At 44.3% G+C, this 14,482-nt stretch overlaps 1 non-coding gene across 1 annotated transcript; it reads left to right on the top strand.

Annotated features, from left to right (window-relative positions):
- On the top strand, positions 12,941–13,013 carry TRNAE-CUC. Its single transcript has one exon. It is a non-coding gene; the product is annotated as a tRNA-Glu (tRNA).

The following is a 14,482-nucleotide window of genomic DNA, read 5'->3' as shown; positions in this document are numbered from 1 at the left end:
TACCAGCTGAGCCACCAGAAAAGCCCCCAAATAAATACCAGGCCCACCTCCAGGGGATCTAACCTAGGAATCAAACCTGCATCTCTTATGTCTCCTGCATTGGCAGGTGGGTTCTTTACCACTAGCACCACCTGGGAGTCCCCTCTAACTCAGAAGTGAAGTGAAGTCTCTCAGTCGTGTCCAACTCTTTGCAACACCATGGACTATAGTCCACCAGGCTCCTCCGTCCATGGGATTCTCTAGGCAAGAATACTGGAGTGGGGTGCCATTTCCTTCTCCAGCTTCTAACTCAGATGGTTGTCACAAAAAGCAACTGTTGAAAACTGGCTCCCCAAATATCACCAACACAGTCTGCTGGGAAGAGCAAGTTAAGTTTATTGCTTACCAGGTAAGGAATAATCTCACTTTGCAAAGTTTCCCCAGGGCTTCTGAAAGGGCATGTTAAGGTCAGAATTTATCGAGTTGGAAGTGTGGCTTCAGGCAAATCATTCAATGAGGACACTTGATTGGGACTGGGTAAGAATCACGACACAACTTTCCAGGATTGGGGGAGCAGTAAGACGAGGATTTTAAAATAAGCCAAGATTTCAAGGGATTCAAAGAATCTTAGGAGGCAAACTGTCCATTGGCACTTTCCACTGAAGAGTTGATGGGTGTTTCAGCAATTCCTTGTAATGATTAAACCATTTTCCTCGACAGAAGACTCTGGAGAGCACAAAGGCAAAGACAGGGAAAGAGTGAAGTCACCTTAATGCAGACAGAGGGGTCTGCAGCTGGTTCCCAGCTGAATGTCAGTGAAGATACTTTCCATTCCCTAAATCCAAGCATGGCCTAGAAAGAATAAAGGTCCCTGAAAAGTCAATGAATTAATGATATCAATAAATATGTCTTTATGGAGAACAGACTTGTGGTTGCCAAGGGGGAGGGGGAATAGGTGGGGGGGGGGGCTGCAGTGGGAGTTTGGGTTTAGCAGGTACAAACTAGTATACACACAGTGAATAAACAACAAAGTCCTACTATATAACCCGGGGAACTATATTCAATATGCCTTGATACTCCATAATGGAAAGGAATATGAAAAAGAGTGTATGTATACGTATAACCCAATCTCTTTGTTGTACAGCAGAAATGAACCCAACATTGTAAACCAACTATACTTTGACTTTTAAAAAGTCTCTAGCTTTCCGGAAAGCACTGTTGGCCAGTTGTGGAGTGAGATGACTTTACTTTGTGCAACCCAGAAATACAGTACCTAGAGAGGTAGAATCCTGAGCGCAGGGCCGGGGAGCCTGAGACGTGAGGATGAGGAAGCTTGCTATCCCCTCTTCTGTGCTGTGGTCATCACCCATGCCATTTGGCAGGATCGGGGGGATGTGTGGGAAAGTCTGTGACAACGGTGCTTCTGTTCATTGGGGCTCCTTCCACCTGGGGCACCAACCCTCTTTGCCAGACTCATGAAAATGACAGCACACCAAAGCCCCTGATGATGCTTTAAATGGAGTTGTAAACCAACTAGCTCTTCCTCTACCTCCACGCTGCCCCTGATCCCCGAGACTGTGGACCACGTGCTCCCTCCTCTGGGTTCCCGGCACCTGTATATTGTACACCCTAACACCCCTAGCTCACAAGGCCATCTCCCCCGTCAGACTGGGAAGGCCAGCCTGGGACTTCGATTCACTGCCGTGTTCCCATGTCCAACCCAAAGCAGGTGCTTAATAAGTTTTTGCTGAATGGATGAGGTGCTTCTCTGTAGGGGATGGTGACTTGCATTTTCCTCAGACCCACTCTCTGAGACTCAGGTTCCTCTCATTGTCCTTATCTGCCAATGCTGAGATTTGCTGGTCACCTTCAGGAATCCCCCTGTACTTGTGAGAATCTGAAGAAGAAGCAGGCCCAGTCTTCAAAAGTTTTCAGATCCCCTTTCCAGTGGGGACTGGCTGTGGGGATTGCAGGAGACCCCTCTATCTTCCTGTGGCCCCAGCAGGATCCTTCTGGGCTCTGGCAGCTACCTGGATTAGCAGGCCAGCCACATCTCTCCCCAGCTTCCTGGACCTAGAGGATGAACTGGTTATTATAGAAACTCAGCAGCATTAGCCAGGCATTCACAACATGCAGGCTTTGGCACCGCTCTGCCATTTGGATAATGTTTTTCTCCTGTAATCAGCAATTGACAAAGCTCTCTGGCTCCAAACACAATGTCAGAGAAGGTGTGTGGAACAGGTTAGGAAAAAACGTTAGCTCCAGGCCAGGCTCAGTACCTCTCTGACAAGCGGGAGAGGTGCTGATTTCTCTGCGGCTTTTGGACAGACCTTGGGGGGATCAATGGAGGTTCTTTAAGTTTCCTACAGTCTCTACCAGAATCTCCCTCATGTCATCTCCCCAGACATGATCTAGATGAAAATGTGCACAAATGCTGGTTTTTCCTTTTTTGGCTTTGGCTACACTGGGTCTTTGTTGTTGCACTCGGGCTTCTCTTATTGTGGGACTCAGGCTCTAGAGCTCCCAGGCTTGGTAGTTGCATTTATCGGCCTTTTCCAGTTGCAGCGCTCAGGCTTAGTTGCCCTGTGGCAAGTGGGATCTCTGTTTCCAGACCAGGAATGGAACTTGTGTCCCCTGCATTGGGAGGCAGATTCTTAATTATTGGACAGCCAGGGAAGTCTCTTCAAAATGCAGTTTCATGGAAAATCTTTGAATCTCTCTTCTACCCCATTGATGTATTACCCAGGAATACTGGAGCTTGTATCAGCATCCTCTGTGCCAAAGTTCTGCTTCCTGGCTGTTTGTTCAGCCAGGTTAGTGAGGATTCCAAATTGTACATGGTAACATTTCTCTAGTCAAGGCTATGGTTTTTCCAGTAGTCATGTATGGATGTGAGAGTTGGACTGTGAAGAAGGCAGAGTGCCGAAGAATTGATGCTTTTGAACTGTGATGTTGGAGAAGACTCTTGAGTGTCCCTTGGACTGCAAGGAGATCCAACCAGTCCATTCTGAAGGAGATCGGCCCTAGGATTTCTTTGGAAGGAATGATGCTAAAGCTGAGACTCCAGTACTTTGGCCACCTGATGCGAAGAGTTGACTCATTGGAAAAGACTCTGATGCTGGGAGGGATTGGGGGCAGGAGGAGAAGGGGACGACAGAGGATGAGATGGCTGGATGACATCACTGACTTGATGGACGTGAATCTGAGTGAACTCCGGGAGTTGATGATGGACAGGGAGGCCTGGCGTGCTGTGATTCATGGGGTCGCAAAGAGTCGGACATGAGCGGCTGAACTGAACTGAACTGAACTGAACATTCCTCTGTGACTGTGAAAATAATTTTTTTCTGATAAACAATGATCTCACATGACTTCATCACACAACTACCCATTTCTTTCATTGCCTTTAACATCCATCTCAAATATTTTCTTCTCTTCTCATCTCCTGGGACACTTACTGCTGCCGCAGTGTCAGACCACGAGGCATTTTACTATGTGTCATTCACTGCTTTTCCACTATGGTTGCTTGCGCCTCATGTCACTCCTCCTTGGAGGAAAGCCTCCCCAACTTTACCCTCAGTGTTACTCAGACTAAGTTTAAGTAAATACAGGCTCATGATACAATTTCCCAACACATAAGGAAATGAGTCGTCATGAGTGAGAATCAGCAGAAACTTGAGCAGCAGACCTAGGTCTCCTAAGATTTCAGATTGTGGAACAGTTAGATACAGATCACTAAATAATGGTACATGGAATTTTAAAAAAGCATTTAAAATGAACAATCAAAAGAAACTTCCAAGAATAACCAGGTGTGTATATATGTGTGTGTATTTTTTTTGGCTGCACTGATGCAGGATCTTGGTTCCCTGACCATAGATAGAACACAAGTCCCCTGTATTGGGAGTGAAGAGTATTAACCACTGGACTACCAGGGAAGGCCTGACCATGTATATTTTTAAAAGAACCAAATAGAACTTTTAAAAATGAAAATGAATGGATGAAAAGCAGATGATTAGACACAATCAAAGATAGAACTGATCACAGGAAGGACTGAGTGGAAAAAAGTTAGCTAGTATGCAGCACAGAGAGATGAGGAGAAAAACCGTGAGATATAAAGAAACTCAGAAGACTGAATGATAAAGTCTGACACAGGTTTCATTAGAGTTCCACATCAGGCTTCCCATGTGGCACTAGAGGTTAAGAACCTGCTTGCCAATGCAGGAGCCGCAGGAGATGTGGGTTCAATCCCTGGCTTGGGAAGATCCATCCCCTGGAGAAGGAAATGGCAACTTGCTCCAGTATTCTTTGTTTGGGAAATCCCATGGACAGAGGAGCCTGGCGGGCTACAGTCCTTAGGGTTGCAAAGAGTCAGATACAACTCAGTGACTAAGCACAGTGTTTGAAAAATAATGGCTGAGAATAATCCAAAACATACACAAGTTACAGGGAAAAATCCACATGATGATCTTAAAAGCCAGGAAAAAGCATTCAAGAGAAGTCAACAGTCATCAATGCTAAGAAAGTTCAGCAAAACTAGGAACAGGAGGAAAATTCCTTAATCTGAGTGAATTAGTTTTTTAGAGCATCCTTTAGAAGCGCCATAGGCAAGGGGACTCATGACAGAAAAACTCTTTCTCACAGTTCTGGAAGCTAGAAATCTGAGATCAAGGTACAAGCAGGTGGTTCCTGCCGAGGGCTCTGCTAGAATCTGCTCCAGACCTCTTTCCTTATAGATGGCCATTCTCCTGTGTCTCTTCAGACTGTCTTCCCTCTATGTGTTTAAGTTTCCCCTTTTTACAAGGATACCATTTATACTGGATTATTCCCCGTCCTTCCCCTGCCCCTGGCCAATGACTTCATTTTAGCTTAATTATCTCCATAAAGATTCTGTCTTCAAAACCAATCACATTCTGAGGTACTGGGGGTTAGTAACTGAACATTTGAATTTGGAGGGGAAGCATAATTCAACCCATAACATAAACTAGGAAACTGTTTCATCTGAGAAACCATCCTTCTCTTTAAAGAAAAAATGCTTTTTATTTTGTATTGGAGTATAACTGATTAATTGGCTTCCCTGGAGACCCCAGTTCAATTCCTGGGTTGGGAAGTTCCCCTTGGGAAGAGATAGGCTACCCACTCCAGTATTCTTGCATGGAGAATCCCCACGGACAGAGGAGCCTGCTGGGCTGTAGTCCATGTGGTTGCAAAGACTTGGGCATGACTGAGAGGCTAAACACAGAACAGCACATAGCTGATTAAGAATGTTGTGATAGTTTCAGGTGAACAGCAAAGGGCCTCAGCCATACACATACATATGTCCATTCTCCCCCAGACTCCCCTCCCATCCAGCCTGCCACATAATATTAAGCAGAGTTCCCTGTGCTATACAGTAGGTCGTTGTTGGTTATCCATTTTAAATGTAGCAGTGTATACATGATGATCCCAAACTCTCTAACTATCCCTTCCCAGCTTCATCTCCCGGCAACCATAAGTTCATTCTCTAAGTCTTTGAGTCTGTAAGAAACCATCCTTTTAAGTTGGGAAAGCAACTGGGATCTTCATCATTACTATCTTATTTAATACGAAATGATTGGTCTTTGCTAACACAGACCCCATGGACTGGAGCCTGGTGTGCTGTAGTCAATGGGGTCACAAAGAACTGGACATGACTTAGTGACTAGACAAAGCTAATGCAGCAAGACAAGAAAAATAAATAAAATGTAGAATTAGAAACCAATGTCATCATTTGAAGGTGATATTACTGTCTATATATGTGCTATCCAAAAGAAATATAAGGCATATATATAAGCAACAAAGTTTGGTAACCACAATAAACAAAGTAAAAGAGAAAGTAAAATTAATTTTAATACTATATTTTATTCAGCCGTGTATATTCAAAATGATGTTTCAATATGTAACTAATATAAAGGCTTATCCATGAGATATTTTCACTTTTTCTTTGAAATCTAGTGTATATATTTAACATGCACAACTCACTTTACCCATATTTCTTGGTGCTTGATCCCACATGAAGTACTCTACTGCCAAAAAAAAAATTAAATGAAAGCTGGATCTAGGTCTGTCCTTTCACAGAAAATACAAGAGAAAGCTGTTCAGTCGTGTCTGACTCTTTGTGACCCCATGGACTACACAGTGCGTGGAATTCTCCAGGCTAGAATACTGGAGTGGGTAGCCATTCTCTCCTCCAGGAGATCTTCCCAACCCAGGGATAGAACCCGGGTCTTCCATATTGCTGGTTCTTTACTAGTGAGCTACCAGGGAAGCCCACAGGATACAGAGGAACAAGTTAAATACACCACAAGAAAGCAAGCCACATTCTCCATAGGACAAATAACCTGGTTTCTAAAGCAAATCACAGTTGTAAAAAAAAAAAAGAGGAAATCAGAAGGAAGGAGTGGTTGGCAGAGGAAAACAGAGACTTAAAGGACCTGACATCCTGCCATAATGTGACTTCAGATTCAAACAAATTAAATGTAAAAAACACTTGATAAAAATCAGAGAAATGGACATGTGGACCAGGTATAGATGACATTAAGGAATTACTGTAAATTTTTTCATTGTGAGGATGGCATGGTCATTCTGGTGGCTGAATAATACCCCCCAAAGATACACCCATAACCTAATCCAGTTCCAAGAGTATGTTACCTTCCATGGCAAAAGGCACTGTGCTAATGTGATGAATTTAAGGACCTTGAGATGGGGTGGCCGTTTTGGATGACATGGGTGGGCCAAAGGCAATTATCAGGATCTTTTAAAAAAGGGAGGCACGAAGGTCAAAAGCAGAGAAACGTGATGTAGAGGCTGAAGTGATGCAGGGCTGCAAGCCAGAGAATGTACGAGGCAAATGCTGGAAAAGGCAAGGACGTTGGTTCACTCCTAGAAGCTCCAGAAGGAATATGGCCCTGGCTACACCTTGATTTCAGAGAAGGCAATGGCACTGCAGTACTCTTGCCTGGAAAATCCATGGACAGAGGAGCCTGGTAGGCTGCAGTCCATGGGGTTGCTAAGAGTCGGACATGACTGAGCAACTTCACTTTCACTTTTCTCTTTCATGCATTGGAGAAGGAAATGGCAACCCACTCCAGTGTTCTTGCCTGGAGAATCCCAGGGACGGCGGAGCCTGGTGGGCTGCCGTCTGTGGGGTCGCACAGAGTCGGACATGACTGAAACGACTTAGCAGCACACCTTGATTTTAGACCCATTCTGGATTCCTGACCTCCAGAACTATAAGATTATGGTGTGTATAGCTTTAAGTCACTAAGTTGGTGGTAGTTTGTTAAAATAGCAATAGGACATTTGAAAATATGTGTATATATTTATTGGTTTATTTTGGCTGTGTGGGCTCTTCGTTACTGCATGGGCTTTCTCTGGCTGTAGTGAGTGGGGGCTACTCTCCAGTGGCAGTGCGTGGGCTTCTCATTGCAGTGGCTTCTCTTACTGCAGAGCGCAGGGCCTAGGACACACTGGCTTCAGCAGTTGCAGCACGTGGGCTGTAGAGCATGGGGTCAGTAGTTGTGCATGGGCTTATTTGCTCCAAGAAACGTGAGATCTCCCCAGACCAGCAATCAAACCCAGGTCCCCTGCATTGGCGGATAGATTCTTTACTACTGAACCACCAGGGAAGCCCAAAATAGGACATTAATACAGGTGTTTGTTTTTTTTTAAGGCCTTGTCACTTAGAGATGTAATGAAGCATTTGAGGGTGGAATGCACAGGATTTACTTTAAATATCCCCCAAAGAAAAAAAAGTACATACGGTAGAAGCTAAACGTTGGGAAAAACGTTGATAATAACTGAAGGGGAATGATGAGTTTGAGGAAGCTTGAAAAGTGAAAGTGAAAGGCATTCAGTCATGTCTGACTCTTTGTGACCCCATGGACTATGTAGTCCATGGAATTCTCCAGGCCAGAATACTGGAGTGGGTAGCCTTTCCCTTCTCCAGGGGATCTTCCCAACCCAGGGATCAAAAAGAGATCTCCCACATTGCAGGTGGATTCTTTACCAGCTGAGCCACAAGGGAAGCCCAAGAATACTGGAGTGGGTAGCCTATCCCTTCTCCATCGGATCTTCCTGACCCAGGAATCGAACTGGGGTCTCCTGCATTGCAGGCAGATTCTTTACCAACTGAGCTATGAGGGAAGCCCTTGGCATACCATTATCTCTACTTTTATGCGTGGCTGAATGTTTCTAGAACAAAATATTTCAAAATGTGTCAGAGTCTCCATGCAGAGGACCCAAGTTTCAGGTGTAGCCAACACATAGTTTTATATGAGAAAAGTGAAGTGAATAAAGCTGGAAAAAAACAAAAAACCCCAAAACATATTGTGTCAATGGTGTGACCCTGGATTCTACCCCCAGACCCCTTCTGGGCTATGCTGTGCTGTGCTCCGTTGTGTCTGACTCTTTGTGACCCTATTCACTGTAGCCTGCCAGGCTCCTCGTTCCATGGAATTTTCCAGGCAAGAATATTGGAATGGATTGCCATATCCTTCTCCAGCGATCTTCCCAACCTTGGGATCAAACCTGGGTCTCCAGCTTCTCCTGCATTGGTAGGCAGATTCTTCACCACTGAGTTACCTGCGAAGCTCTGAGCCTGTCAAAACCCTGGTGGTCTCATTTGCTTCCCAACTTTATATCTCAAGCCAGACCCTCCTGCAAGTTCCAGATGCACATTCAACTGCCAGCTTGCTTCACCCTTGGGGCCAATGAGCGTTCAGACTCAGCCTGTCCACAGAGCGACTGCCAGGATCTACTGCAATGTGAACAAAGCTAGGTGCATAACAGGGTTTGTAGCATGCTAGCTTTTAAGCCTAAGAGAGGGCGGCCAGATGTGAATACACGAAGTGAATACGCATGCATGTATCTGCATTTATTTATGTATTTAAGGAGAAAACAGGCACGGTCTCAGAAGTATTACTCTTAACTTACCTTACTCTCCCTCTCCCTTCTTCTGCTTACTTGGATCACCCCGGGGTGAACCTCCACCCACAGATTCTTGCTGCTGCTTTGTCTTTGGGGGACCATGTCTTTCCTGTCTTGGAAGATGGCACTCCCATCTCCCAAGTTGCTCAGGTCACAACCTTGAGGTCAAGGTCAAATGTTAACTTTTCTCTCACACCCCAGATCCAATTCATCAGCAAATTCTGTTAGCTCTGCCTTCTAAAAAATAAGAAAAAAGGAATCCACCTGCCAGTGCAGGAGACATAGGTTCTATCCCTGGTCCAGGAAGATTCCACGTGCTGCCAATGCAGAGCAACTAAGCCCATGCTCCATAACTACCACTCAATGGACATGAATTTGAGCAAACTCCAGGAGATAGTGAAGGATAGAGGAGGCTGTCGTGCTGTAGGCCTTAGGATTGCAAAGAGCTGGATGTGACTTAATGACTGAAGACACACACTGCCTTGTAAATACACATAAGCTGAGTTTCCATCTTCACTCTCTTGCTCCCCACAGTGTTATGATCCACAAGCTAGGTGGACTTCTTGGTGGGGCCCTGGAGGGTCTGCTCTGGCCCTCGGCCTTTTCTTCTTTTCTGGAGAAAGATTTGTTTGAAGATGAGTTTTCTTGCTCTGCAGGGTTGGCTCTGGGCTCCAGTGGTGAATAAAGCAATGACACTTTCTTCAGTCTACTTTTGCTTTGCCTTCCCCAGTGCAGTGTTAAGGACCAGCCAGGGCCAGTTTCCAAAAATTCCTTTGATTAGTTAGAAAAAGCCTTACACAATTTCACCAGAGGGACCCCAGAAATCAAATGCATAGTCAGCACAGGGATGTGCTGAACAGAAAGCTCAAATTCAGTGAATAGGGCGGTTTTGGTCAATTAACTAGTAATGGGCCTTCAAGGCTTCTTCCCTCAGCTCAGTTGGTAAAGAATCCGCCTGCAATGCAGGAGACCCTGGGCCGATTCCTGGGTTGGGAAGATCTCCTGGAGGAGGGCTAGGCTACCCACTCCAGTATTCTTGGGCTTTCCTTGTGGCTCAGCTGGTAAAGAATCTGCTTTAAATGTGGGAGACCTGTTTTTGATCCCTGGGTTGGGAAGATCCCCTGGAGAAGTGAAAGGCTACCCGCTCTAGTATTTTGGCCTGGAAAATTTCACGGACTGTATAGTCCATGGAGTTGCAAAGAGTCGGACACAATTGAGTGACTTTCACTTTCAAGGGGTCTTCAAAGACTGTAATGTCTTTGCTGGTCCTGGGGGGCCCCCAGATGATCCACCCAAATGCAGGGACCTTGGGTGAGTCTAAGCTCTGGGGATGGGCAACTGGGTGAGGGGCGACTCCCAGGTCACCCTGGGCTGCTACTGGACAATTAGAGAATTTTGCTGTTGTAATCTCTAAGGTTGGGCTGATTGAAAGTGATGCCAAGGTCCAGTGCGACTAAGGTTTCGTTAAGATTCTTGCTATTTTCAATGAGTATTTTAAAGACATAATTTATTACCTGGGGGACTCCTGAGAAATCACTCCCATGTTATTCTTATTGGTTGCTCTGTGTGTGTTCTAAAATGCAGATAACTTACCCTCACGTTTATTTCTTTAATAAGTTCATATTGCCAAGCTTCTAAAGACCCAAGGGTCAGTAATGCCAGGTGCCATCCCTTCTTGGGTAAATCCCCTTCCACAATAGACGCAGCTGCTGTACTTGTTACCTACCCTGGTAGGGAGATGCAGTGTTGGGAAGACTGCAAAGCCTTAGCTCTTCAAGAGGGAGAAGTTCCTAAGCAAAGGCTTTGGAGTCTGAATTGGGTCCTATTGTCTTAAACTGGGATCTTCCCAGGTGATGCTTGCGGTAAAGAACCTGCCTGCAAATGCAGGGGACGCTGGAGATGCGGTTTGATCCCTGGGTCAGGAAGATCCCTTGGAGAAGAAATGGCAACCCGCTCCAGTATGCTTGCTGGGAAATCCCATGGACAGAGGAGCCTGGTGGGCTACAGTCCATGGGGTCGCAAAGAATCAGACGCGATTGAGAACGCATGCGCAAAACACGTCTTAGACTGGGTTCCCCTGAAACACTGTAGCCATTGCCTGGGGAGTCTCTGGGGAGAGATGCCCAAGGCAGTTACGAGGGCAGGACTGGGCACAAGAAGAAGACAAGTCCATCTCCTGCAACTGAGGCCCATCCTACCTGAAAACTCTGGTCCCAAATCAAGGCCAGAGGGCTGTGCCTTTGCACCCCCACATCACCAATGGGGGATGGTTACCTGCCATGAAGGGGGGATCTGGTCTATATTATCTACTACACCTGGCTGTCACTTGCTGACCTGCCTGCTACTGACACATTTATATCATCTGAGAAAGCTACTGAATCCTTCCAAGCCTCAGTTTGCTCATCTGTAAAATGGCTTAAAAGACACCCTGTCTTGTCTTAAGGATTAGAGATATAAAGCTCCTAGCACAGTGCTAGTATGGCTAATAATATGTAAAATATGCCCTGATTGCCACGAATTAGTACAAAATATCTGAAATATTTTCACATAAATTACCTGCTGAAATGACAATATTTTGGATATACTGGATATATACTGGATATACTGGATTAAATAAAATGTATTAGTCTAAGAGTCACACACGAATGAGTGACTGAGGTGACTGATTAGTCAAATTACTCCCACCATTTCTTTAAAAATTTTTTAAATTAAATTGATTAATTAATTTATTTTTCACTGTGCTGGGTCTTCATTACTGCAGGTGGGCTTTCTCTGTAGCCAGTGGGGTTTACTCTCTAGTTGCAAGAAGTATGCAGGCTTCTCTTGTTGTGGAGCATAAGCTTTAGGTGCCCCGGCCAGGAGTTTTCAAACATGGGCTTTTGTTGCCCCACAGCATGTGGAATCCTCCTGGACTGGGGGCCAAACCCAGGTTCCCTGCATTGGCAGGTGGATCTTTACACACTGGACCACCAGGGAAGTCCTCTTTTTACTTTTTATAATGGTAGCTACTAGAGAATTAAAATTGCATATGGGAGGCTCATTAGATTAATACCCCCTATTTATACTTAAGTAGGAAAGACTATAGTTCAGCTCCTAGACAATGTCCTTGGCAATTACATCATTTCCTCAGTGACATACTAGTTAACAAATCATCTGGTGTTGACTAGAGATAAAGAGAGCCAATGTGAGCTTTTGATGAGTCTTTTATTATTTTTTGAAATGAATTAATTTTATTTAATTGCATTAATTTTAAGGCAAAAATAATGATACCAACATTGGTCTTTCACAGTAATGAGTAATAACATTATGTTATTATTGGGAAATTAGAACTGACATATATACACTACTATGTTTAAAATAGATAACTAATAATGACCTACTGTTTAGCACAAGGAATTTGACTCAATACTTTGTAATGGGAAAAGTAACTAAAAAATAGAGTGGATATATGTGTATGAATAACTGATTCACTTAGGTGTACACCTGAAACTAATCCAACAGTGTAAATCAACCATACTCCAATACAATTTTTTAAAAAACCATTACCCCCAAACTGGGTTCAACTCTTGGTGAGTGTTGAGCCAAAAGACACAGCCAAGCCAAAGACTGGGAGGCGGGAGGGCTTATTACTTGTAGCAGGTAAAGGAGGACATGGAGCATCCTTCCCAAAGCAGTGTCTCTGATGAGTCTTTTGAGTGTAGGTTCTAACTATCTCTGGGATTTTTGTCTTTCTAACTTAGCTGAACTGGTTGCCTGTAATTCACAGGTTACAGATAGATTATGCTGAAGGATTTTAAGGTAGATTGCAGAGTACTTCCCTGGTGGCTCAGACAGTAAAGAAACTGCCAGCTGTGCAGGAGACTCTGGATCAATCCCTGGGTCGGGAAGATCCCCTAGAGAAGGGAATGGTTACTCTCTCCAGTATTTTTGCCTGGAGAATTCCATGGACAGGAGCCTCCTGGGCTGTGGTCCATGGGGTCACAAAGAGTTGGACATGACTGAGCGACTAACACTTTTACTTTCCCTGGTGGTCCAGTGGCTAAGACTCTGCACTCTCAATGCAGAGGGCCTGGATTCGATCTCTGGTCAGGGAACTAGATCCCACACACTGCAACAAAAGATCCAGAATTCAGAAACTGAGACTCAGCGTTCCCTTGTGGCTCAGACGGTAAAGAATCCACCTGCAATGCAGGAGACCTGGCTGCGATTCCTGGGTCAGGAAGATGCCCTGGAGGAGGAAATGGCAACCTACTCCAGTAGTCTTGCCTGGGAAATGCCATTGACAAAGGAGCCTGGGGTTGCAAAGAGTGGGACATGACTGAGCAACTGACACACAACAACACAGCAAGACCCGGGGCAGTCAAATAAATTAAAAAATAGGTTACAAGCATTATCCCCACTTTTCAAGCCCTTTGCTCTTGAGACCATGGTGTTATAGCTCCAACTGAGTCTGACAAATATGTTTGTAATCACATTCAGAACATTCTGTTTAAGGAAACAGGAAATTAAATGCTCAGTTTTGGAAAGCATTTCATCCAAAATGTTTAACACATTTATCCCGGGAGCTTAAAGGAAACTTGCGTTTCTGCCACGCAGCTCCTGCTCCACTGATGTTAGAACCAAGACTATTTCATTGTACAGAGCACCTAACACGCCTTCCCACTGTTTTTTCCTTATAAAGAAAACATGACGAATTAGTGACCTGGAAGATCTGAATAAAAATCGCATAAGGAAATCATTGTTGAGACAGTTCTTTTCAGCTTAATTAATTCACTTTGGCTGTCCAAATTCATTCTAGGTCTGCAGGCAATTTTCAAGTAAACTGTTACAACAAAGTTCATACCAAAGATCTGGGACAAGGATGGGTGTTTGCTGAGCTGTCAGCTCAAGCTAAACAAATGCCAACAGAGAATCCTTAGGCAAATTAACTTCCCCCTGAATGGGTTCTTTTATGTCATCCATCTGCATTCATTCTCATGGGTACTTTCAGATGGGGCTAGCGAGTTAGATACACACGAATGATGGAAAATTGTTTTTTTAAAAAATCAATGGGTCAGTTTAAGAAAAGTTGATCCTGGTCTAAACAAGATTCTTTCTTTTTCTATCTATTTCAAGAACTCTAAAAATCTGTTTCAGTTCCCTCTCTCAGTTTGCAAGGCGTCTGCGTATTTTCTGTTCTTCAGCATGTTAAATGGAGAGCGAGTGGTGAATTGGGAGTTTGGGGTTGACACATACACACTACTATATGTAAGACAGATAACCAATAAGGACCTGTTGTGCGGCACGGGGAACTCTGCTCAGTGCTCTGAAATGGCTTATATGGGAACATGATCTAAAAAAGAGTGGTATATGTATTTGTATGATAGATTCACTTTGCTGTACACCTGAAACTAACAGAATATTGTAAATCAGTTCTACTCCATTAAAAATGTTATAAAAAGTTCCATATGATTTAGCAATTCCACTCCTAAAGTGTATATCCAAAAGAATTGAAATCAAGTACTCAAGCAAATACTTCAACACAAATGGTCAAAACAGTACCGTTGTTGTTGTTTAGTTGTCA

Source organism: Capra hircus, chromosome 16 (assembly GCF_001704415.2).
Source record: "Capra hircus breed San Clemente chromosome 16, ASM170441v1, whole genome shotgun sequence".
Taxonomy (NCBI): Eukaryota; Metazoa; Chordata; class Mammalia; order Artiodactyla; family Bovidae; genus Capra; species Capra hircus.
This window is presented reverse-complemented; position numbering and strand designations above follow the sequence as displayed.